Here is a 25,653-nt window from a genome sequence, read left to right as displayed (position 1 = left end):
GGTCACCACAGTCTGGGAAATGAATACTGAATTTCCAACTTGTTAGCCCAGCTTGAACACTTTACATTACCGAGGCAGAGTTCAGTAGACAGAGCACACATGGATGCCCTTGGCAATGCTGTAATGAGACATTAGAAAGTGTTTTCAGAGGTGAGGTGGTGTGGGTATAGGACTGGGGAGGAAAAATTTCTGAAGGGCAAGATCTCTGTTCCATATAAGATGAATTCAGAATAATCCATGCTCTTCATATTTGAAGAGCTACTCAACATTGAGAAATTGCCATCTAGATGTAAGATGGTAATTTATTCTTCATAGCAAATATCAGAATTGATAGAATGAGAGAGACCTTGAGATTCAGTCAGTGAATTGACTCTTGGCCCAACTGCAAGGCTTTTTTTAGCAGTCAGGAACCACAAATAGCCCAGGGTCACCACTGGTTAAGGGTGAGCTGGGGCTAGAACTCAGGTCTACTGAGCCCGAGGTCAGTGTCTTTTCCAAGTGTCCAGTGTCTTTTCCACCCACATTATTACTCTCCTAATCACTATCAGTCTAACAGTTTCTTTCAGTGATAATCATTTTCATTACAGTAGAAACATATCTCACTTGTATCTCTTCTGAAGGAACTACTGCTTGTGCTATGATCTGATGAAAGCTTAAAATTAGCCACCAATTAATATTGATTTCATTGCTCGACTTTATTACCTTGCATGATTTTCATTTATTTTGATCTCACTTTCCTCAGTGTTCTATTAAATAAATTTAAAGAAGGCAAAAGAACATAACCTTCATATTCACCCAGATCAGACAATTATAAATTTTCAGTTGTTTTATTGAAACATTCTCAATCATTTCCAAATTGCAGTTAAAATGTTAAATTCTAGCTTTATAAAATATGCCATTTCCATCTAAAAAGAAAAAAAAAAGTATGCTGCAGAGATCTTCCTTTACAGTCCCCCCCCCCGCTTTAAACCGTTGCCTGTCTAAATAAAGTAACTTTTTTTTTTTTTTAAGTATGGTATTTTTATCATTATAAACCTTTAAATTTTATGTATGTTCCTGACAGGGGAGAATTTTAGATTTTACTAGGTGTCAAGGCTATCCTAATTCTCTGCTAATAATTTTCATGGCCGATAATTGGGGGAATTTTCCACAAACTAACTTCTGGCTCTTGTTTCTTGACCACAACCCACGTACTTCCTGTACTGGGCACCACAGGGTATGTTCGGATCACAATACAATCTCCGGCCCCTGCACTTTTATGTCATTGTACTGAGCAAGTCGGCACAGTGAGGAGTTGAAATATTTATAGAAGCCTTTCCTAAATGTGTATGGCTAACAATAACTTCGCTATACATGGAGTGACTGCAGACCTCATAAATATATCCCACTAAGCCAAAGTAAATGTATCTCCAGCTCAACTTCTCCTTAGCTAGATCTCAAATATGCCTGCAGTTTCCCCAATATAGTGGTGTTCAGTAAGTGTTTAACAACTAGTTCTCTGGGACCAAAGGTATGAGATATAATATATATACCTATATATATAGATATATACATATATCTATATATATAGGTAGGTTTCCTGTAGGTTTCCTGTAGGTTTTACTGTAGGTTTCCTGTAGGTTTTACTGATATAAAGGATTTATATACAATTTATAAATAATAATAAAATACATAACACTCTATCGCAAATGCCTTGTATAGCCAATTGATTCTCACAGAAAGTTTCCCTTGATTTTTTGCCAAAGTCTTGTATTGGCAACCAACGTATGGCTTCAATTCAAGCATGCTTTGACAAAGGCAATTGCATATCTTTTATTACAAAAGAATGGAAGAAATAAAACATGAAAACAAAAGCTGAAAGCAAAAACAACATTTTCAGGTGTGGAAGCAGCGGTAAAGAATAATAGCCACTGAAGTCTTTATCCTCCTTCCCCTGCCTTCATTCCAGGCCCAGCGGCAGTGCCAGTCCAGTTTCCTTCCAGGCATTTCTTAATGGAGACAGCATGGTGTGGTGAGGACACTGCTGCCCAGGATCCAGGGCTGGCCCTGTCACCCTGGCCCTGTCACCCACTGTGTGAGCTCAGGCAAGTTGCTTTCCTCTTAGTATCTTCATTTGGAAATCAGGGGCCATTATAGTACGTGCATCATAGGATTTGTACGAGGATTAAGTTAGTCTGTAGAATTTGGGGCACTTAATGAACAGTTAACTAGGATTGAAATAAGTAATTAGTGTACCTTAACACTTAGTACATGGAAGAGGGAGCTAAGATAAAACATGATGTGAATTTTGTGTATAAATACATTTACAAATTGAAAAAGAAAATATTGCAAATTAATTTGGACTTTGGAAATGTATTCTAGTATAATGCAGGCTGTTATTTGAGGTCATCACTCCTCCCCTCAGGTTGTATTCATTGATTCATACATTCATACCTGTAGCAAATGTTTATTTAGCAGATAATGGGTATAAGATACTATACTAAGCCTCATGGATATATTTGAGGATGAACAATCAAGGAGTAACTCAGGGAGCTTGGATTAGTCAAAAGTACACACACACATACACACACACAGAGGAACATTAAAGAGGATATCTCTTAAGTGTTTGGATAGATACAAACAATGTATCTGTGAGTTGAGGGATGGGAGAGATAGCTTCTAACCAGTGTAGTTTAGAAAAACAATACAGGGGCACTGGGGTGGCTCAGTCGGTTAAATGACTGACTTCAGCTCAGGTCATGATCTTGTGGTTCATGAGATTGAGCCGCACACCAGGCTCTATACTGTCAACATGAGAGGCCAACTTCAGATCCTCTGTCCCCCCTCTCTCTCCCCCTCCCCCACTTGTGGATGTGCTCTCTCTCTCTCTCTCTCTCAAAAATAAATAAACATTGAAGAAAAAAACCAACAACAATACATTCGTAGGATTTGTCCTGATCCATTAAAGCAGAAGGGATAAACTGATGATTCAAAGGTCTAAAACATGAATATTTCTGAGGATTCTTTTGATATTATTTCTCAGTATTTAAACATTGGAAGTTTTCTTCTAAATGTCTGTATTTTTTGTTTTCATTGAAAAATTGGAAGATCTGGTGACAACCCTTAACTTTTGTTCCAACACTACCACAATCATCTGTAGGCAAGTTGTCTATTCAGGCTGGTATAACAAAATATTATAGACTGGGTTGCTTATGAACAAAAATTATTTCTCAGTCCTGGAGAATGGAAAGTTCTAGATCAAAGTGCCAACACATTTAGTGTGTGGTGGGAGCCGCTTCTTGCTTCATAGGCTGCCACCTTCTTTTTTAAAGTTTATTTCTTTATTTTGAGAGCGAGCAGGGGAGTAGGGATAGGTTAGAGAGAGGGAAGGAGAGAGAATCCCAAGCAGGCTCCACACTGTCAGTGCAGAGCACAATGCAGGGCTCAAACTCATGGACTTTGAGATCATGACCTGACCCGACATCAAGAGTAGGATGCTTAACTGACTGAGCCACCCAGGTGCCCCTAGGCTGCCACCTTCTTATTATGTCCTCCTATGGCAGAAAGGCCGGGGTGGGGGGGGGGGGTGGAGAGCAAGCTTTCTTGTGACTCCCTTAAGGAGTCTCAGTCATGAGGGCTTCACTAATCCTATTCATGATGGCTCTACCTTTATGACCTCATGTAATTCTAATTATCTCCCAAATGCCCATCTCCTAATACAATCACATTGTGGGGTAGGTTTTCAAAATATTAGTTGGGGGGAGGGACATAGACATTCAGTCCATAACATAAGTAACGGTTGCCCCTCTGGGGTATGCAGTCTTCCCATTGCTATGACAGCAGTAGCCATATATTCAAACCTGTGAACTGCATTCCAAACCTGAAGCCTCTAAAGAATCACGGGACACAGGAATGAAAGGTTCCAGGTTTACACAATGCTTGCCGCTTGGGGCCTGCCAATCGCAGTTACTCTTTTACCTCTTGGCTATGTTGAGCAGCAAAATTGTACTCAAAAATGATACATAACAGAATTGAACCTGCCAACTCTCTCTTCATATAGATCACTTGTATTTTGCACTGTTACGAAAGGGACCGACCATACCTTTCTAGTGTCTGTACCATATTTGTGGGAGGGTTCAAGCCCAAAGTAGCAAGGCCACCTCTGACCTGTTCTCCCTTTTCTTACTTGCTCCTGTCTTTTTATAGTCATGTGTTCTTTTTCTTTTTTTTTAAATTATGCTAGGGGCGCCTGGGTGGCTCAGTTGGTTAAGCGTCCGACTTCGACTCAGGTCACGATCTCGCGGTCCGTGAATTCGAGCCCCGTGTCGGGCTCTGGGCTGACGGCTCGGAGCCTGGAGCCTGCTTCCGATTCTGTGTCTTTCTCTCTCTGACCTTCCCCCGTTCATGCTCTGTCTCTCTCTGTCTCAAAAATGAATAAACGTTTAAAAAAATAAAAGTAAATAAATAAAAATAAAATTATGCTAAAATTTACACAACATGAAATTTACTATTTTAGCCATTTCAAGTGTACCTTCCAGGAGCATTTAGTACATTCATGTTGCTGTGCCGCTGTCATCACCAGAACTCTTTTCATCTTGGGAAACTGAAACTCTGTACCCATTAAATAATAACTCCCCATTTTCCCCTCCCCTAGCCCCTGGCAATCACCATTTCACTTTCCATCTCTTGAATTTGATTTCTCTAGGAACCTCATATAAGTAGAATCGTACCATTTTTATCCTTTTGTGACTAGTTTATTTCACTTATGTCACATGGTTTTAAGGTCCAATCATGCATCAGAATTTCCTTCCCTTTTAAGGTTGAATAATAGTCCACTATATATGTGAAGCACATTTTGTTTACCTGTTCATCTGTCAATGGACACGTGGATTGTTTTCACTTTTTGGCGATTGTGAAGCATGCTACCATAAACATGGGTGTTCAAATATCCGAGTCTCTACTTCCAATTCTTTTGGGCCTATACCCAGAAGTGGAATTTCTGGATCATATGTTAATTCTGTGTTCAATTTTGGGGGGAACCCCATACAATTTTTCCATAGTAGCTGCACCATTTGACATTCCCATCAGCAATGCACAGAGGCTCCAATTCCTTTACTAAGGTCATGTGTTCCTTTATGCCATTTCACCTCCCTTAAATCAAAAACTTCCTCTTCTGTGGCACATTTGAGGTCTACCTTAAGTATAGTGTGACCAAAGAAAAATATTAAGATAGGTGTCAGAATAAGATTCAACTTGAACATTCCATGGGACTAAGAAAAGATCTGTGTAATACACACTTTTGCTAGGCACGTGGAAAGCCCTAATCCCCCTTTATTCCAAGGAGAAGCTTGATCCCTTCTAGCTGGAGAGATTTAATAGGTGTTAAAATGATTGAGATTTGAGCTTGAGGAATTACAGAATTTTAACACATAGCATGAAACATCTAACACAGACATACTTAAAGATTCTATACAACACAGGAGGGGGGAATGGGGAATAAAGAGCCAGCAAAAATAAATCCCTTGCATGGCATTAAAAGAAGGGCTGGAGAACTATTTCCAAGACGATGTGTGCCAAATCACACAGTAAATGGGAACGGGGCTGGAAAGAGCTTTTCCATATACCCTCTAGTTCTTATTCTATTTGCACATGTAGTCTAGAAGCTAGGGAAACTAAATTTAATAAGAGGATGTGACTACTTCTGGAGAAGAATGGGTTTGGGGACATCATAGTCTACTCAGCTCGAGAGTCTGTGACAATGGGGAAAGTGGTTTGCAAAGCTTGACATCAGGTGTCTGACGACTACTAGAATAGAACCAGGCTTCTGGAAATAGGGCAAGTTGCACTGTATTTAGGGAAGGGCTTAAGACAAAGACTTTCTAATCTCGGATAACGTATAGTAGAATCCAACTTCGAGAGAGAGTGCCTAAAATGTCAGGATGAAACTTCTAAGTATGCCACTGAGTGAACTTCTACCGGGGAGTCTGGCCAAGTTTTCATGTCCTAGTACAGAAAGAGTGCATGCCCTAATATAAAAGCCCCACAATTAAAGTCACCAAGAGAGAGCTGGTGTCTCACCAACCAGGATCCACACAGCAAACCTCGCGGCCCCCACTCATTTATCTCCCTGCTCCAGGAAGAGGAAGAATGATGATATGGATTCTCCTGCTCTAGCATTTTCAAGACCCTTCTCTGGTGGACAAATATCGGTGCAGCTTCCTTTACAGTTGTTATATGTATTGCCCTACTATTTCTGGCTTGGGAAGGCTCAGTGGCTTATCACTGTCATTTATTTTTCTCAGTTAAATCTCTACATATCCTATCAGTTTTTATTTCTATAGGTTTTATTCCAAGTTCATTTTCCCCAAATTTGATTGACTCGGGTACTGCTATTTTATCTCATTACTTTGATATGCACGGTGTACTTTTTCGGAGGTAGCCTCCACCTAATTTAGTTGTAAGATAAAGCACCCCTGCTCAAAAGAGACAATCACTGTAGTGAACCCTCACATTACCTGTTATTTGCCAGAAATTAACCTTTGGAACAAGATGCGTTTTCTTCAATCAGCAGGTCTCTTTGGCGGCCGCACTGCACACGTGCGCTATGCTTTAAAAGCAGATTAGAATTGACAACAATTAGTCACATGTCCGAATCTTTGACGGAAATAAAAATGAGTTCCTGTGCACAGGAAGTCCAAAATTCATCTCTCTTTCGCCTAAGGTTTTCTTGCTTCAATATCAGTTATCAGTTTAATATAATATTGTTGACTTAACAATGATGTATTTCAAGCTGAAGGCAGAAATGAATTTTGCATTAATAAATTGTTTTGAGATGGATTCAAAGAGTATTTCATTATATAAGAAGGGCAGCTATAAAACATGTTTGGTGGTCTTTCCATCATTACTACCTGTGGCCCATTTGTGGAGATGACATTTATCAGCATGACAGGGAATATTAAGCAAGTGATAGACAGTTATTAGCTGAAGTCCTGATATATTTACACCATGGGAAAATGCACTTGGTATTTTCTTTCTGGCAACTGGTCTGCTGTTCATAATTTGATGGAAAATTGATTAATCACACATTTAACTCAATGCAAGATCTTCTGCACTGTAATAAATTATGGCCATTAATCAATAAGTACAAAGTAATTCCAAGAGTCTGGAGACATGCTGGTTTCTAATAGAAAAACTTGCACTTAGGCCTTCCTGCCAGTGACCACTTCATCTGAGGTATTTTGCACCTGCCTCAATCCAATTAGATGACATAATTAATGAACCTCAATGCTCTTGATAATTTGTTATACAAAAGAAAGAATGTTTTGGCACATCCATTAAAACCTGATGTACAACACTTTGCAGAAAAGGAAAAAAAATTGGCAAACCAAAGCAACAGAGGGGCTTATGCTGGGAATCTTGGAGTTCAAGTGTAAATGTGGAAAGCCGCATTCTCACTTCATGTTGGGTGAAGATTCGGTTGCATTTGTTAAAAGATCCAGTGGGGTCGTTTTTTGGTTTTTGTTTTTTTTTTTTTTTTCCATTAGAAAAGTGAACACTGCCTGTGTGCAAAGTTTCATGCCATCTTGTTTCTTTTATGACAAATTAAATGGTATGATTAGAATAAGTATTCAGGAAGTATTGTTTCAGAGGCAATCTAATAAATGTTTCCTTGGTTAAGTATCAGTTACAGTTTTACATATCACAGCCATTCTGCACCTGTTTTATGCAGCTAACAATAGGCCTCTCCATAGATTTTAGTGAGAGAAAGCCTGGGAAGATAAAAAGAAAACCCGTTTGCAGCTAATTCTGTCACTAGGAAACACCAGGAGTAGATTGCGTTTAGAGACTTTGAAAAACAATTAGCTATGGATTATAGGACCAAAAGCCCTTTCCTAACTGTACCTGGAAAATAGTTTGCCCGTTTAATGCCTTCTAAGCTGTCACTGAGCTTGAACTTCAGTCCTAGTGATTAATGAAAAGCTGCAGGGCACAGCTAGAAGCTAAAGTCTCAATTATGAAAAAGCAGTAACTAGTTTAATGTGCTGATGCTTTTATACTTAAAGTGACAGCTATGAAAAATGGCAATATTTCCAATCATGCTTTAATAATTTATCATTCATTTATTGGCATGTCCAATGTGCTTTACTCCCACTGTTCTTTTTCTCTTTCTGGGCTCCTGGTGTTATGGCACTGAAGAACACTGTGGGTCTGGTTCCTCAAAAAGCAGACCGTCTTTTTTGGAAGCTAAGCCTCTAACCACGGAAGTTTAAGTCTGTCTGTCTGTCTAACTATCTATCTACCTATCTATCATCTATCGATCTGTGTAATTTCCAATTAGTGCCACAATATAGCACTTGAGTTTTCGGAAAGGGCATAGGCTAGTGACCCTGTCTACTTCTGGAACCAAAGGCCACCTTAATTCCTGACAGACACCTTGAATTATATGCCTTTGGTTGAAATAGAAACTAGACAAGGGGGCATGGAAGAATCGGTTTAGTCTACCTGTGCCAAAGGGAAGTCACTGCAGATGTGCACACAGTAGGCAAGTATAAGCAGATTATAGGGCAACAAATGAGCAGAGGGAAGACAGACCACACTTTTGCAGGCAACCGTATCAATATCTTGTAAAATTATTTAGCTTTTTAATAGTTTATTTACTTATTTTGAGAGAGTGTGACTAAAGAGAGAGGGAGAGAGAGAGAGAGAATCCCAAGCAGGCTCTGCACCATCGGCACAGAGCCCGATGCAGGGCTCAAACTCACAAACCGTTAGATCATGACCCGAGCTGAAATCAAGAGTCAGATGCTTAACCAGCCGAGCCATCCAGGGACCCTTAAAATTATTTAGTTTTAAGTTTATAGTTTGAATTTCAACCATCAAGCAATAAAATGTCTATAGTCATTCCCTTGATATAGTTTTTTTAGATTATGTATTAGACTGTTTAGTGTAGTTATGCAGAACTTAGCATAGAACCTGGTGCAGCACCTGATGAGTGAACGAAAGAAGAAATGAATTTATTTAATTCATTAAATAAATGGGCTGTTTATTTAATTTCAAGTAAATTTCTGAAGTGCTCTGAGAATCCACTGTATGGTCAAGCACAAATGTACAAAAGGAGACTTCAAGGAGTTTGCAAACCACAATTTTATTTGTATTTCAAACTGAGTATCTTTATTGATTGGGTGGCATGATAATTTTCACTCTCCTTAAGTGGAATAAAGGCACAAATAAAAATATTCCATCGTTCTTAAATTGCAACTGGCTAGGATTTTGCTGAAATTGATTTTAAACAGCAGAATAGATTGCTGGTATTCATTAAATACTAATAAACTGTATAGATCATGTGTAAACATTGCCTCAGGTTCATTTTCAATCTAGAGGCTTTCCTTTCCTTCTATTTTATTTTTTATTTTATTTTATTTTTTTTAATGTTTATTTACTTTTGACAGACAGAGAGAGCATAAGTGGGGGAGGGGCAGAGAGAGAGGGAGATACAGAATCTGAAGCAAGCTCCAGGCTCTGAGCTGTCAGCACAGAGCCCAACACGGGGCTCAAACTCATGAACCACGAATGACACATGACCTGAGCCGAAGCCGGACACTTAACCAACTGAGCTACCCAGGTGCCCCTATATCTCTCTATTTTAAAGTAAAAAATGTATATAAAGCAAATTGTAGGAGCAATTTTGGAGAGAATAGGGAAAAAAAAACCATAATTTACATATATGTTTCTTATGATCTGATATGAGCAATGTATTCTGGTTTCTTTAATTACTATCACCAGCAGTGCTAAGTACCAGGTCTCTAAGACTTCAGATCCCCCATTGTAAAGGAATAGATCGACAAGCAAGGTCATAAAACTCAAGTTTCAAAGCAGGTGGCAGTTTTAGTAGTATGATATTCAGGAACCACTTTTGACTAAAATGGGCTTAATGTACTTCCTTCTTGTTTGTCCTGGTAGAAGGCCAATTCTGACCCATAGAAGTGGTACTGCTTGCCAGATCTTAATGTGTTCATTTTTTGCTGGGCTGTTAGGATGGTTTTTGAGTCCAGTGATAGGAGTGGTCTACATTGTTATTTCTTTGGTAAATAAGGAACTGTGTTTGATCTGCTCCTATGAGTAAAGCAGACAGATGCTAACCTGTTCACAGGATAGAACTTATCAAACCGTAAAAGTAAAACTGGGGACTGGGTTGAAAACCTAATTTTAAATCCAGCAGGTTATAGATATTTCTTTAGATAAAAGACCAAAGGCAGAGTTTTTATTCAGGGACAAGGATATTTAATGCATTTTGTAAAAGTATAATGCAACAATATCATTATAAGGAAAATCATGTCCCTTTTGGGCAGTTATATTTAGCCATACTCAGAAGCCAACAGCATTGGTCAATTTTCAATGGCACTGGTTAATTGATTAATTTTCTTTTTGATAGTTTTTTTCCCTGTGAAAGTTTGGCTAAGAGAATATGAGCTCATGGTTATCCCATTGACCATGACTCCGAGTTTGTGTAAATAGCTTGTTGGACTATCTTTACTATGATCTCATAAGCGTTTTATTTATTTTTTTTAATTGAAATTCTTCAAGGAAAAAATTACTTTATTGTTGCAGTTCTAGGTTATTCCCTTATCAACCTCTCCTTTTCCATGTTTTTAAATATAATTTATTGTCAAATTGACTTACATATAACACCCAGTGCTCATCCCAACAAGTGCCCTCCTCAGTGCCCATCACCCACTTTCCCTTCTCTCCCACTCCCCATCAATCCTCAGTTTGTTCTCTGTCTTTAAGAGTCTCTTATGGTTTGTCTCCCTCCCTCTCTGTTTGCAATTTACCAGTACAGTATAACTCTCGGTCCATCTTTTCATATCTAGGTATGCTTCCCTGGATTTGGCATTTTTTAAGGACAATTTTCTTCTATTTAACTTATCTAATAGCTTTTTTTGCAAAATGCTTCAAATCACATTCCAGGATTATTCTTAAGTTGGAAGGTGATCGTTCTCTTTAAGCCTTTATTTTGGTTCCGGTCCATTCCTTGAGCAAAATTTGTCCGAGAGCTTTGAAAAGGTCCTATTTCCCTGCTGTTTTCTCCAAACCTCTAGGAATTTGCTAGCAGATTGAAATGCAGCATGGGTGTTTGCTGCCTGTTATTCTCTGTAGACCCCGGTCCAGGCATCTGCCCACTGACATTTTCTCACTCACATGTATGGGTGTATACACACATTACTCACGCACATACATAGAAACACATCCCATACATCTCGCACATACACATACATCCACACACACATATACACAAACCCCACACCATTTTGGATGTGAATAGAATTTCAATTCTTTAATCAAAGCTATCAAACTCCCCCCCCCCCCATATTCTAATCTTGTCCCATACAGATTTTAAGGCTTATATATTTCTTTAAATAGCTACATAGCTTCTCCTTTGAGGAAAGGAAGAAAAAAAAAAGAGTAGTTTAAACCTAGTTTCTTGGAGCACAGTGATGGAATACATATTCCTTGGGTGGCAAAAAACAGCTCTAGGCTCTTTGGTGAGGACGACATGATCCCATCATGGACCTTTAGGAAGTTTTGGAATTTTCAATTAAACTGTTCCATCTAGGGGTAGTTTCCCCAAAGCTATGGGGGCAGTTTGCCCAGATCCTTTTTCCACGAGGTCAGACAAGGTTAAGATGTGGGAGCAGTGCCAGGAGCTTGGGCTATTAGGTCCAGCTGTATGATTTTATCTTATGCATCTGTCTTGTAGGGTCACCCCACCAACCCTTTATTCTGATAGATACGTCCTAACAATTTTCCTCTGGGGACTATCTAAACTATCATCATAGGTTTCAATTTTAGAATATTTTTAGCTGACATCTCTCAACATTTTAGGTGGTGTATGTATGTGAACTTATGGTTTTCATTTCATAATAACGATATAACAATAATGTTGGTGATAATGATTATGATCATGACAATTGCTGACATTTATCGAACCCTTTCCAATATATTTGTATATATTATTCTGTTAACCATATATTAATTTATTCAAATGTCACCACAACCCTGTGAAGTAGCTATTATCCCCCTCATATAAATGGGGAAACTGATGCATAAAGAGTTTAAATATTAACTTTATACAACTGGTAAATGATAGATCTGGGATTTGCATGTAGTTGGTCCTACTCCAGTGTTCACTTTTAATTGCTATGATATATGTATTCTAATTAGTATGAACAACTTCCTATTTTATAGCTTGGATGAAACATAGGAGAGACGAGGTCACTGCAAAATAGTTGCAATGATGAGGTCTCTAGCAACTGAAGATTTTATACAAACCCTTATTTGTCAGGGTGCCTGACTGGCTCAGTTGGTAGAACATGTGACTCTTGATCTTGGGGTCATGAGTTCAAGTCCCATGTTGGGCGTAGAGCTTACTTAAAAAAAATAATATTTTAAAAAATAAATCAAGAAATATTTAAAAAAAAAAACCCTTTCTTCCATAATCTCTCCTTTCCACACATAGCCCATTTTGCACTGATTCTTTTTCTGTTGATCATAAATAATAAAATGGAGAGAGGAAATTCATCACAAGTTTCATGATGTCTCTTAGTAGCTGGGAAATGCTGCTCAGACCCTGGTGACAATCATGTTTTCATTTCTGTACCATTCATTTTATCCCCCTCACTCTTTTTTTTTTTTTTTATCTTATTTCTATCTCATCAAACTATATCGAAATTGCAAGCAAACATAATTCTTTGCACATTAGCTATTTATACCTGTGCAAATATATTACTCCCTTCAGGACACCCAAAACTCAAATTTCTCATCAGCCACATACTTAACTTTGAGAAAATTTCCCATATGCTTGAGATTTATTTCATTCTTGGTTTTGGCATAGCATTTTTCCTCCTGGTTTTAGGTCTCTGGATGAGATGCTAAATCTCCGCAACTCCATATACTGCTGAGTAGTGTACTACATACATGTAACAAGCTTTAATCTGTTAGTATTTTTAAATATTTTATAGAATTGTTTCATCAGCCCATTTTATGTATGCCTTTCTTAAAAATGTATCATTTTCACATCTTATTCCATTGTTTTAGTGTATTATATTTGATAAATTTAAGGCCCTAACATCTAAGAAAGCATTTTTAATGTTTTAAACGTTTTTTAAGCTATTAGAAAATAGCTACATTCCTAAGAAATCCTGTATTTTCCAAATATCCTATCATAAAAATGCACTGAGGTGAGAGAAAGGGGTTAGGCAAATGAGGTTTCTGAAGGTTATATTTCCTGTATGGCTTCAATTAGTAAAAGAGTTTGTATGATTAAAAACTAAAATAATGAATCAGAGAATAAAATTTAGAGGCTCCGGGGTTGCTCAGTCAGTTGAGTGATAGACTCTTGATTTCACATCACATCATGATCCCAGGGTCTTGGGATAGAGCCCCTGCATCAGGCTCCACGCTGAACATGGAACCTGCTTAAGATTCTCTCTCTCCCTCTCTCTGCCCCCTCTCCTGCTTGCACTCTCTTGTTCCTCTCTAAATAAATGAATGAATGAATGAATGAATGAATGAATAAATATCTAGAAACTTTGAGTGAATGTTGAAGTACGTTCGGAGCAGACCAAGTTCAGTTAGTTTATAGACCACCAAAACAAGAACAAACCACCTCACAGCTCATAACTGTCAACAGCTGACCAAACAAAGCAGTGCTAAAAAGGCACCTACTACACTTTAGCTGATGTTTATTTCTGTGCTGGAGCAAAACAGCTTAAAAAGAAAAAAAAAGTTCTCAGTACTATTTGCAGATTGCCACTACGTTATAGCCAATTGTAGTCCATACTGCATTTCTCTTAATTGATTGAACATTTTAGAAAACAATTGATTGGTGTTGATTTTCCGGTATTGTCATAGAGCTGGCCTGTGAGTTTGTAAGAACTGACTGCTACATTTTCAGGAACTTTAAGAATTAGTTGTTAAATCCAGCCATTATTAAATTTAAATGATATAAACTTACAAATAAATTAGGTAACGAATGCTAAAAATTTACCACTTCCTAATTATTTGCTACATTTTAATATTACCTGTGTCTTGAGTTTGTTTACGTTTATTGTATCTATATGGTAGAAATACTATATAATAGTGTGCTATTGCACATTTCTTTCCGAACCCCATGTTCAGTGCTATCCCATTGCTCACTTGAAACTGGTTAATGTAAGAGTATTTAAAATGTAGAAAACCATGACCTCTACAAAGCAAGCTATCATCCAACCCTCTCACTTCAACACCACCTAGAACTTGTTATTAAACACTGCCCAGCACACCACTGGCTTTCATACAAATTGAATTGCTTTAATGAGATTTTACCTTAGTTTCAAATTGATATTTTCAATGTTCACAACAGACAGGAACAGAAGATTAGCTGGAGTCCGTGATCAACAATTGTTTTATTTTTAATATTGGAAACAATAATTAGAATTAGATAAACTTGATGCTTATAGTCCATTAACAGGTGGTCAGTCGGCAAATATTACTGATGTCCGTGACATTGGCCGCAGTGAAGAGTCTGTTAGAAACAACTGTGTGTGAGTTTCCAGTTGTACTTTATAATGATTTCTAGGGTATTGCCCATTATATCACACAAAGAACATGTTCTGAGAAATTTTTCTCAACCTAAATGCCTAATAGAATTCACTTTTCCTTAGGTATTGTGTGGTTTTATCTTATAGAAGTGTGAATTTTGAGCTGGATATGTGTTCACCTTTAGTTTCCCTTTATAAAGCTTAGGGACAAATATACAACCTCCTTTAAAAACTGCCTAAGACCTTCTGGTCTGCATTTTTGTGTATCAACTCTAACACTGGCTTTCTTCTACTCTCTGTCTTTATTTTCTGTTTTATACTTTTTATCTATGTATAGTGGTTATGTAGGAAAGTGACCTGGCTAGCATCCCTTAGGTGGAAATTTCCTTTTCCTGTAGCCTCATGGATCTCCTTAACCTGACATAACCTCACTCTTGGCCACAGGTGATTGGGCCGTGGCTTAACCTGGACCAAATGAGTCTCTTTTCTCTAGTGTGGACTTGGGGCAGAGAGAGGCAAGTCAATCTCCCTTCAGGAACTTCTAGTACAATTAAAACTTGGTGTACTTGATGACCTTGTGCTACCTTGTAGATCAAGAACAAAGGAAGGCAGTCAGTAGTGAGAGAGCAGGGCAGAACTGACGCTGGGCAAGACCACTGTTAAACACTTAGGGAATATGCCTGGCACTTTTGGTTTTGTGTCCATTTGGTCCTGAGACAAAGCTGCATTCCTATTCTTGAATTCTCTGGGCCATTCTCAAATCCTTATAACGAATTCTCTTGTACGTTATTACTTCCAGTTGCTTTCTTTTACTTGCAAGCAAAAGATCCCTGACAACACATTAAATTTTGTTCCGTTATACATATTTTTTGTTAGCTAATTCTGTCTCCTGGTAATGAGGTAGATGTAAATAAATAAAATATTTATAATCAGTGCTATATTATTCTAATATTTTATATTAACAAAGTTTTCCAAGCGATATTAGGAGAAGTGCCTTGGGAAGACAAACCTAGGCACTTCCCAATTAAATACATGGAAAAATTCTGTATTTTGCTGTTTACAATGAAGAGGAAAATGCTCTTGCAGTTCTGCTTTGGAGAATACTCAAAATTTTGAGTATTCAATTTAATACTCAAAATTTTGCTGCCACCACCTGAACCCTTCCTCTCATAATCTTCTTTCATTCTATGTTCTAACTTGGAGTATTGGTTTTCCATTGCTGCTGTAACATTATTAGAGCAAGTTCAGTGCATTAAAGTCACACAACTTATTATTTTAAAGTTCTGTGAGTCAGAAGTCTGTTATGGATCCCGCTAGACTGAAACCAAAGTGTTGGCAAGCTGCGTTCCTTTCTGGAGGCTCTAGGGAAGAATCTGTTACCAGTTTATTTAGGTTGTTGGCAAATTCAGTTCATTGATTATATCGGCCTGGGAACCCAGTTTCCTTTCAACTGTTAGCTGATGAGTGTTCCCATCTCCCAGAGGCCAACTGTATTCCTTGGTTCGTGGCCCCCTTCCATCCATCTTCAAAGTCAGCAATGGCAAGTGGGGTCTTTCGTATGTTCCATCTCTATAGCCCACTCTCCTGCCTTCCTCTTCCACTTTTAAAGACTTGTGTGATTAGGCTGGGTCCACCTGGTATCTCCCCATCTCAAAGTCCTTAACCTTGATAACATCAGCAAAACTTGTTTTTTCCCATGTAAAGCAACATATTCACAGGCTCTGGGATTTGGGCCAGGACATCTTCGGGTGGCCATTATTCTACCACATTTGTCATTGAACTTCTACCTTCCCATACCCTTGGGTCGTATATGGATTTTTCTCTTGCAGCCGTACATGTGCATGAATCGCATTATACCCAATCCTGGCAGTCTATTGCTGACATAATGCATCATTTTGCCCCAGGAAGCTGATTCTAGCAGGGTTATGCTTCTTTTATCTGCCCCTCCTTCTGATTTTCCAACAGTGGTTCTTCACACTAAAACCCACCTACTCACCCAAACTGGAGATCGCACTCACCAAACTTGCCAAGTCCTTTTGCTTCTTCCCCCCCACATCCCTGTCAAATCTGTTCTTTCCTCTTTATGCTCTCTCCGTGGAGAGCCTTATCCCGTCTGCCCTGAAGAGGCGATCACCTCTGAAACATACATAATCATTCTCTCCTCCTCCTGTTTCTTTTCCATTGTTCTCCAATACATTCCCAGCCATGTGTCTGTGTTACAACTCTTAGCACCTCTCTTCTCACTTGCTTGGTGGCTCTTTATAAAGAGTGAGAGTTGTCTATGACCTGAGTCCTATCTGTTTGTCCTCATCTTCCTTGCTCCTCTTCTCATGCCCTCAATCTACTTATATGCTCTTCCTGCAGTTCCTCGTTTAACCTGTGCACAGAGGGTTTCCTTTCCTTCCAAGTATTTTTTCTTTTTCCTCCTTCTGAAACCTTGTCATTCTCTTGATAAACTGCAATCCACTTGTTAAGACTTAATTTAACTTAATTTAAACCTTCTCTGCACCTCTTGGTGGAGCGGCTCATGATTTGAGCTATGGTTGTACTTTGTAGGTACCTCTTTTTAGCATTGTTTTCATACTGCAAGAGATATTTTACGTTTCTTTCTTTCTCTTTTCTTACATGTGTGATTCTCCTTTTGAATTTTACCTCCTTGAAGTTACTTACCATGTCCCTTTCATCTTTGCATACCACAAAGTCTAGCATAGTGCCTTGCACACAGATAATACACAATGATGCTGACTGAACGGACCTATAAAAGTAACAAGATATAAAAAAAATGGGGAGAATACCTACTTCAAATCCAAACTTTTAGCTACTTAATCAGCACTGTTCCGGAAAATAAATAAACCAAACGTTCAGATTTTCTCAACAGTAGAACTTTAGCAGTTGGAAAGATAGAAACTATTCTTTTAAATGGAGTTTAACCCCCAAATGATGTGAGGATTCTTGAAGGTTTTTAAATTACCACATAAACAAATTACCACCAGTAAAGGATTTAGATATTCACAGGAAGCCCATTTGGTAACTTGTTTCAAGATCATTTTTAATGCTTTTTCATTATATCAGTTATAATTAAACTGCTTCATATATGTAATTATGTGGCATGGAAATCGAGACAATATATTATGGAACTGTGTAAAACAAGTTCTACAGATTTGTACTTCTTCCGGGCTCTGTTAGTACTTAATCTGTTTCTGGCCACCCACTGAGCTGGCCTGGAAGAAGCTGCCTTTTGATCTCTTTTATGAAATGACCTTTGAGGGCAAAAATAGATGAGAATAAATCTTAAAAGGTTTGTTATAAATATTCTGTTTGGCATCATGTATCTTTCCAAAATGCCAGAATAAAACACTTAACTAAAAAGGGTAACTTTAATGTCTTAGACAAATAAGGCTAGGCCCACCATTACAGGCTGCTTAGAATGTGTGCTGGTCAACAAAGTTGTCACAGAGCACCTCCCCCATCCCCCCCCCCCCCCCCCCCGCACCCCCTATCCCCTTGCTGGGACCAGTGGCAAGCAAGGATGAAGAAATTCCTCCCATACTTGCTTACAATACCAGAGCTGATCTTTTATTATTTTAGCATCCCTTTTGCCCTATAATCCTCAGTCTTTGCAGTCTGTGTAACCAGCCAATGCTCCCATCTGTCATTAGGAGCAACATATGTACTCAGAAGGGAGGAACAGTTCATATTAATAATGCCAACCTGGCCTGTCCTTCTTTAATCAGAAAAGGCTTATTTCAAGCCTGTGTAAAGCCTGCAGGTGGAAATAGCTTGTGACAGCCAAATGTAATGGGTTCTAAGACTATTAAAAAATATATATTTATATAAATAAATTTTATGTATATTTTATATTTCTGTATTTTATATATTTATATATATTATATTTGTATATATTTTATATGCATTTATATTCAAATATATATATATATATATATATATATATATATATATATATATTTTAAGACCAAATACAAGAGCAGTGACTATAATGAAACAATATTAGATTTCTCTTGAAAAAAAAAATGATGTAAGGAGGATTGATTCCTTCCTTCAGTGTTCAAATTGCTGAATCAGACTGGCCAGTCCACTCTCCATCCCTTAGTTACTCATTCCACACATACTCACTGATGACCTACTGTGTGAGAGGTACAAGTTGCTAGAAAGAAAACAAAGGTCTAAAAGTCTCCACATTGACTTATGCTCTATATTCTGACTGTTAGAGGTCAAGATCTCTGACATTCTTAATGTCATTCAGCATAACTGCTGAATTTTCTTTATGTGTGTTTTTTCATCTTTAACTCTAGCACTGGCTTCTAGTTTGGTTTATTATTCATTTATTTTAATAAAAATTTTTAATGTTTATTTATTTTTGAGACACACACACACACAGACAGAGTGCAAGTCAGGGAGGGGCAGACAGAGGGGAGACACAGAATCTGAGGTAGGCTCCAGGATCTGAGCTGTCAGCACAGAACCCTATGCAGGGCTCAAACCCACAAACTGTGAGATCGTGACCTGAGCCAAAGTTGGATGCTTAACCAACTGAGCTGCCCAGGCTCTCCTATTTTAGTTTATTTTTGACCAAACTACCTGCTTTTGTGGAAGAGAGGCCTACAAAAGATTCTTGATCGTACCATCTCAGAGAAAGCTACTCTTTTTTATATAATTTTTTAGTGTTTGTTTATTTTTGAAAGAGAGAGAGAGAGAGCATGAGGAGGGGAGGGGCAGAGAGAGAGGGAGACACAGAATCCAAAGCAGGCTCTAGGATTCGAGCTGTCAGCATAGAGCCTGACGTGGGGCCAAACACCGAAACCGGGATATCATGACCAGAGCCTAAGTCAGACGCTTAACCTACTGTGCCATCCAGGCCCCTCGGAAGTTACTTTTCTGATGGCTTTGCAGAAAGAATCAGGTAGGACCTCAACCATAACAGTAACCCTTGGCTAAAAGGAAGAATCCGAAGAAATTGTGTTGGGATGTTCATGTTGAGATAAAGGGAGGTCTTGCCAGGCAGAAGGTTAATGTGATGACTTAAATGTGTGCACAAGGGAATCAGGAGAAATGGAGCCACAGCCAATTTGATCATTTTGAATATGGAATGTAAATGAAAGAAGGAATCCTTTTTTTTAATGTAAATTTATTTATTTTGAGAGAGAGAAAGCACATGCACGAGAGCAGGGAAGGGGCAGATAGAGAGGGAGAGAGAATCCCAAGCAAGAGCAGAGCTGGACATGGGTCTGGATCCCACGAACCCTGAGATCATGACCTGAGCCAAAATCAAGAGGTGGATCCTCAACCAGCTGAGCCACCCAGATGCCCCTGAGAGAAGGAATTTTATTATTTTTTTTAAAAAAAATTTTTAACAGTTATTTATTTTTGAGACAGAGAGAGAGCATGAACGGGGGAGGGTCAGAAAGAGGGAGACACAGAATCTGAAACAGGCTCCAGGCTCTGAGCTGTCAGCACACAGCCCAACGCGGGGCTCGAACTCATGGACCGTGAGACCATGACCTGAGCCGAAGTCGGACGCTTAACCCACCGAGCCACCCAGGCGCCCCGCGGGAAGGAGTTTTAAATTAGAATGCAGATTCATAGAAGTGATGAAGGGAAATTTGATATCTGGTCCAAGAGAAGATGACAGCAACTCTGAGGGAAGTCACACACACACAGACCTCTCTTCCTCTCTCTCAGGAAAATATTTGAGGAAGGGAGGCTTATGTGATTGATTGTAGGAGTGAACAACAAATTAGCCTAAAGAAGAAACAAAAGTAGAGAGCAAGAGAGAAGAATATGAGAATGTAAAACTCTGTTAGGCAAATGTAAAGATAAAGATACAAATTCCTTTTTTTTTTTATTAAAACTTTCACCTATAAAGTACCTGTCCATACAGTGTAGCAAATAAGACAATTATATAGCCTATCTAAAAAAAGACCTGGGGTGCTTGGGTGGCTCAGTTGGTTAAGTGACCAGACTCTTGACTTCTGCTCAAGATCTCACAGTTCCTAAGATCGAGCCCTGTGTCAGGCTCTGCACTAACAGTGTGGAACCTGCTTGGGATTCTCTCTTTCCCTCTCTGTCTTTCCCCTGCTTGCATCCTCTCTCTTTCTCTCTCTCAAAATAAATAAATAAATAAACATTAAAAAAAAAAAGCTTTGTAAGAGTCAAAAAAAAATAAAAAAGTCCTTATAATTTCTTTTTAGAGCAAACACACACATGCACACACATACAGAAGAAACAAATTTGGAGAAATTCTATTTAAAATTTATTTCATATTTTTATTTTATTTTATGTTTTTTTTTAATGTTTTTTACACTTGGGATGAGCACTGGGTGTTGTATGGAAACCAATTTGACAATAAATTATGTTAAAAATAAAAAAAATAAATATAAAAATTAAAAAAATAAATAAATGAAATGTTTTTTAAATATTTATTTGTTTTTGAGAAAGAGAGAGACAGAATTTGAGTGGGGGAGGGGCAGAGAGAGAGGGAGACACAGAATCCAAAGCAGGCTCCAGGCTCCCAGCTGTCAGCACAGAGCCCGATGTGGGGCTTGAACTCATGAACAGCAAGATCATGATCTGAGCGGAAGTCGGCTGCTTAACCCACTGAGCCACCCAGGTGTCCCATGTTTTTATTTTAAATGAAAAAATAGTAGTTTGCCAACTTCTGAAATGTCATTTAATGTATATAAAAATTTTAGGAAAATCTTTATTTTTTTAATTTTTATTTTATTATTTGTTTTAATGTTTATTCATTTTTGAGAGACAGAGTGTGAGTGGGGGAGGGGCAGAGAGAGAGGGAGACACAGAATCCGAAGCAGGCTCCATCAGGATAAAACCTGATGCAGGGCTCGAACCCATGAACCGTGGGATAATGACCTGACCTGAAGTCGGATGCTTAACCCATTGAGACACCCAGGCGCCCCCAGAAAAACTTTAAAATGTTACAAACTCTAACTTATAATAGCATATTCAAAATTTTTAAAAAAGAAGAAATAATTACTTATGATCTTAATCTGCTAATTAAAAAAAAATTTTTTAACTTTATTTTTGAGAGAAAGAGAGAGTGAGCAGGGGAAAGGCAGAGAGAGGGGGAGAGAGAGAATGCCAAGCAGGCTCCATGCTGTCAGCACAGAGTCTGATGCAGGGCTTGACCCACAAACAACGAGCTCATGACCTGAACTGAAACCAAGAGTCAGATGCCCAACCGATTGAACACTCAAACACCCCCTTAATCTGCTAATTTAATAAAAATGGCATAAATATTAACGTTAACCCATATGATTTCTAGTAATAATCTACAATGTCATTGTTCTAGCATATGTCTGTTTACATATAGCTGAATGATTTGTGTTACATACAAATGTTAAAGATTTATCTGGGCTCTAATTTCTTATGGCAGTAATCTTATATTCTATAAAAGACTGAAGTTCATTTCCAAGCATTTATTTATTCAGTATCATTAATAAGTGGAAAGAAAAGATGATAGAAGGTTAACCAAAATCAGCATAGGATATTTACAACTTTTTATTCTGTTTTCACAGCAATAGCAATTGCTTGCATTTCAGTGTATATTCCTTTTTAATGAACAGACATAGTTATATATTTGTACTTAAAAAAAACCCACACTATACAATGTGTACTGTTTGATCATTTATTTTCTATTTAGTGCATAATAGAAGTCTTTCAATGCCAGCAAATAAAACAATGGCTGAATATGTTCCACATTTTAAATGTATCATAATTACTGAACTATTGATGAATATTATGCTGTTACCAGTTTTCTTCTCTCTCGCCATCATCTTCTATATACATCTATATGCATCATTAGGCATGCTAGGTTAATATTATGCATGTTTAATTTTTTTTTACATACTGTTAAAAGTTTCTCAAAAGATTATACTAATTTATGCACTCACAAGCAGCATAAGAGAGTTTTGTTTTCCTGAACTCTGAACAATAGGCTATTTCCATTATTTTTTTTGAAGTTTGTTTGTTTATTTATTTATGTAATTAATATATTTACTTTTGAGAGAGCTCGAGAGCAAGCAGGGGAGGGATAGAGAGAGACAGAGAATCCCAAGCAGGCTCCATGCTGTCAGTGTCATGAACTTCAAGATCATTACCTGACCTGACATCAAGAGTTGGACACTTAACCAACTGACCCACCCAGGCACTCCTATGTTTGTTATTTTTAAGCTTTGTCAATCTGATGCCAGAAAACAATGGCGTTAAAATTAAAATTCCTAATCTGTATTTTAACAAGTGGAAAAGTTAAACTTTTTTTCATGTATTTATTGGCCCATTATATTCCGACTTTTGTATAGCCTCTTTGACTCAAGGTTTTGTTTTTTTGTTGTTTTGGTTTTTTCCACTGAGGTGTTTCTCTAGTTTTTGTTGATCTACAAGGAACTTTATATATGAGCAACCTTGTCCTTCTCATAGATTTCAAAGGCCATTCTCTAGTTCAGTATACAAACAAAAAAACACTTAAACCTCTGTTATTCAGTGAACGAAATAAGTCCAACCACTGGGCAATAGGGGAGTTCTTATTTTTCACTTTAAATTCAAATGGAAGGAAAAACATCAGAGCAGCTGTTCCCACATTGTCTTTTCAAATAGATTTCTGTAACAATTTGAGTTAATTTATTTCCAGGGTGCATTACCCATTTGAGGGTGTTTGAAGTCCAGTATTAACTTAATTACTTATTGCCATTGTTAAATAATAAATTGCTTGAAATATTGGATATTTTAGAAGAATTATGGAAACAGGGGATATAACAAAAATAACTGGAATTTGATCTTTGAAAGACTTAATTTTCAACTCCATCCTATGACTTATTTGGTTTGGGGTACAGAATGAAAATCTTGACCTTTAGAGATCAAACCACAGGTAGAAATGGCTACCAGTTGTCCTTTCCCCAGGACACCAATAGTCCATACCAATCAGATCATTGACGACCGTATGGTTCCTGTGCAAGATTTTATTTTACTTCTTTCAATGAACGGAGTCTTTCCGTTCTGTTTTTATTTGCTGACAGCAGAAAATATGTCTACAGTTCATTCACATAATGGATGGGGTGGGAAACTAATTCCATGGGGAATGAGATTGTTTGGTTTGTCATGAGACATACTCGACATTTACAGCTTTTTCCCTTTTGTGCTATTCCAGTACACTGTTAAAAAATTGTGCCATAAATCCGAAAGCATGTTTTGCAAAGTTCATATCTGCATTTGCTACCTTTAATATTAATAGGAGTGTATCTTTAAAGTGAGTAAATTGAGAAAGTGGCTGAAACTATAGTTTATAAAAGAAGATTAGTGGGTTTAATATGCACTGGAGAGTAAAAGAAAAATCTTATTACTGTATGGAGAAATTACCTCATAAAGAAGCTAATACAGCAGGCTAGGGAGTAATTTTTAACAAGGTTTTTATGATGCACAAGTGTAGGCAAGTTAATGAACTTATCTTTCTAGTTATTTTCAGATTGTAACGATGCTCTTCTTTTCTAGTTCTTGTGCTTTAAAAAGTAAAATACATTTAATCACCTACAATAAAACTAATTCATTACTTTAATAAATCAAGTACAATCTTATACTGTACACTTAAATGTCGTTGCAATAATGCTGGAAACCAGATCAGGTGCTGATGTTTAGCATGGAATAGAGCAAAAGGTAACCACGGAGCTTATTTATTATTTAAATTAGTGGCAGCCACTGGAAGCGGGAGGTGGAGACAAAAGAATTAGAAAATACTTTGTTTTAATAATCACACACCTCTTTGCTCCATGACCATTTAGTCTTTCAAATTCACACAAACGGTTCTGAAGAATTGTACATTCAACAGAAAAATTACTTGGGCTTAAGAGCAGAGGGAGGGATGAGTAAGGCTGGGATGTTCATCTGCCAGGACCTTGCATGGAACACTTAGGGATTATTTAGGAAGAATGTGTCAGGGGTTTTTCTGCTCAAAGACAAAAGACAAAGTGCCAAATCCTCACACCAATTGTTGAGAAGATTTCCATACTGACAATGTGATGAATTTATGAAAATAAAGTGAAGGAAAAGGTAAAGGCATAAAGAAGTGGCCGGAAAAATAAATCCCTTTGTAATATCTAACATAAATCAGATTTATGATAACAGGTTCACCGCTCATGACTCTGAATTATGGTATTCAAGGTACAACACACACACACGCACACACACCACATTTTAATTTAATTTTAACTTTCCTTTAACATTGGAATATAAGAGGAAATAATTTGAATTAGAGTGACCCATGTAAAACCCTACATATGTGCCACATTAGAACTAGTGCAGACTTAGGTAAAATAGTTCCTCTTTGAGAAAGTAGGTACGCTATCTCTCCTGATTTTATCAACCTGACAACATTAACCTTTCATAGAATTTTTAGGGTCCTCGTGCCCTACACTCTAACACTGGTTGCTAGGGGTCCTTGCAGTAACAGTGCTGAATGTCACTGTCAGACCCTTCTTATCTCCTTTTACTATCCACTTGTCTCCCAATCAATACTTTTCTTTCTTTTTTTTTTTTAACGTTTTATTTATTTTTGAGAGAGACAGAGACAGAGTGTGAGCAGGGGAGGGGCAGAGAGAGACAGAGATACAGAATCTGAAGCAGGCTCCAGGCCCTGAGCTGTCAGCACAGAGTCCGATGCAGGGCTCGAACTCAGGAACCGTGACATCATGACCTGAGCCAAAGTTGGTCGCTTAACCGACGGAGCCACCCAGGTGCCCCATCAATCAATACTTTTCTGCCTTATACTACTACTCCCTTGGCGTTTTCTCTGCTAAATCCCATTGGCTGAGGGCGAGTTTAAGTAATTCGTGAAGTGCTAGCCAGTTGATAGATTACCAGGTACAGAGAGGAAAATGCCTATTTCTTCATAGCTCTTTTGTATGATGATGATGGTACATAAGCCAGGTGTGGTAGCAGGCTGGTGGTGAACCATATTTTCATTCAGTGTTATTTAAGATGTTAAATATCCCATGCAAGTAGCTGCCTACTCTGAGGTTTTGCGAAGCTGTCTTCACAGCTAATATTGCTAATGTTAGATAACAATAAA

This window comes from Panthera onca, chromosome C2 (genome assembly GCF_046562875.1).
Source record: "Panthera onca isolate mPanOnc1 chromosome C2, mPanOnc1 haplotype 2, whole genome shotgun sequence".
NCBI classification, from domain to species: Eukaryota; Metazoa; Chordata; class Mammalia; order Carnivora; family Felidae; genus Panthera; species Panthera onca.
This window is presented reverse-complemented; position numbering follows the sequence as displayed.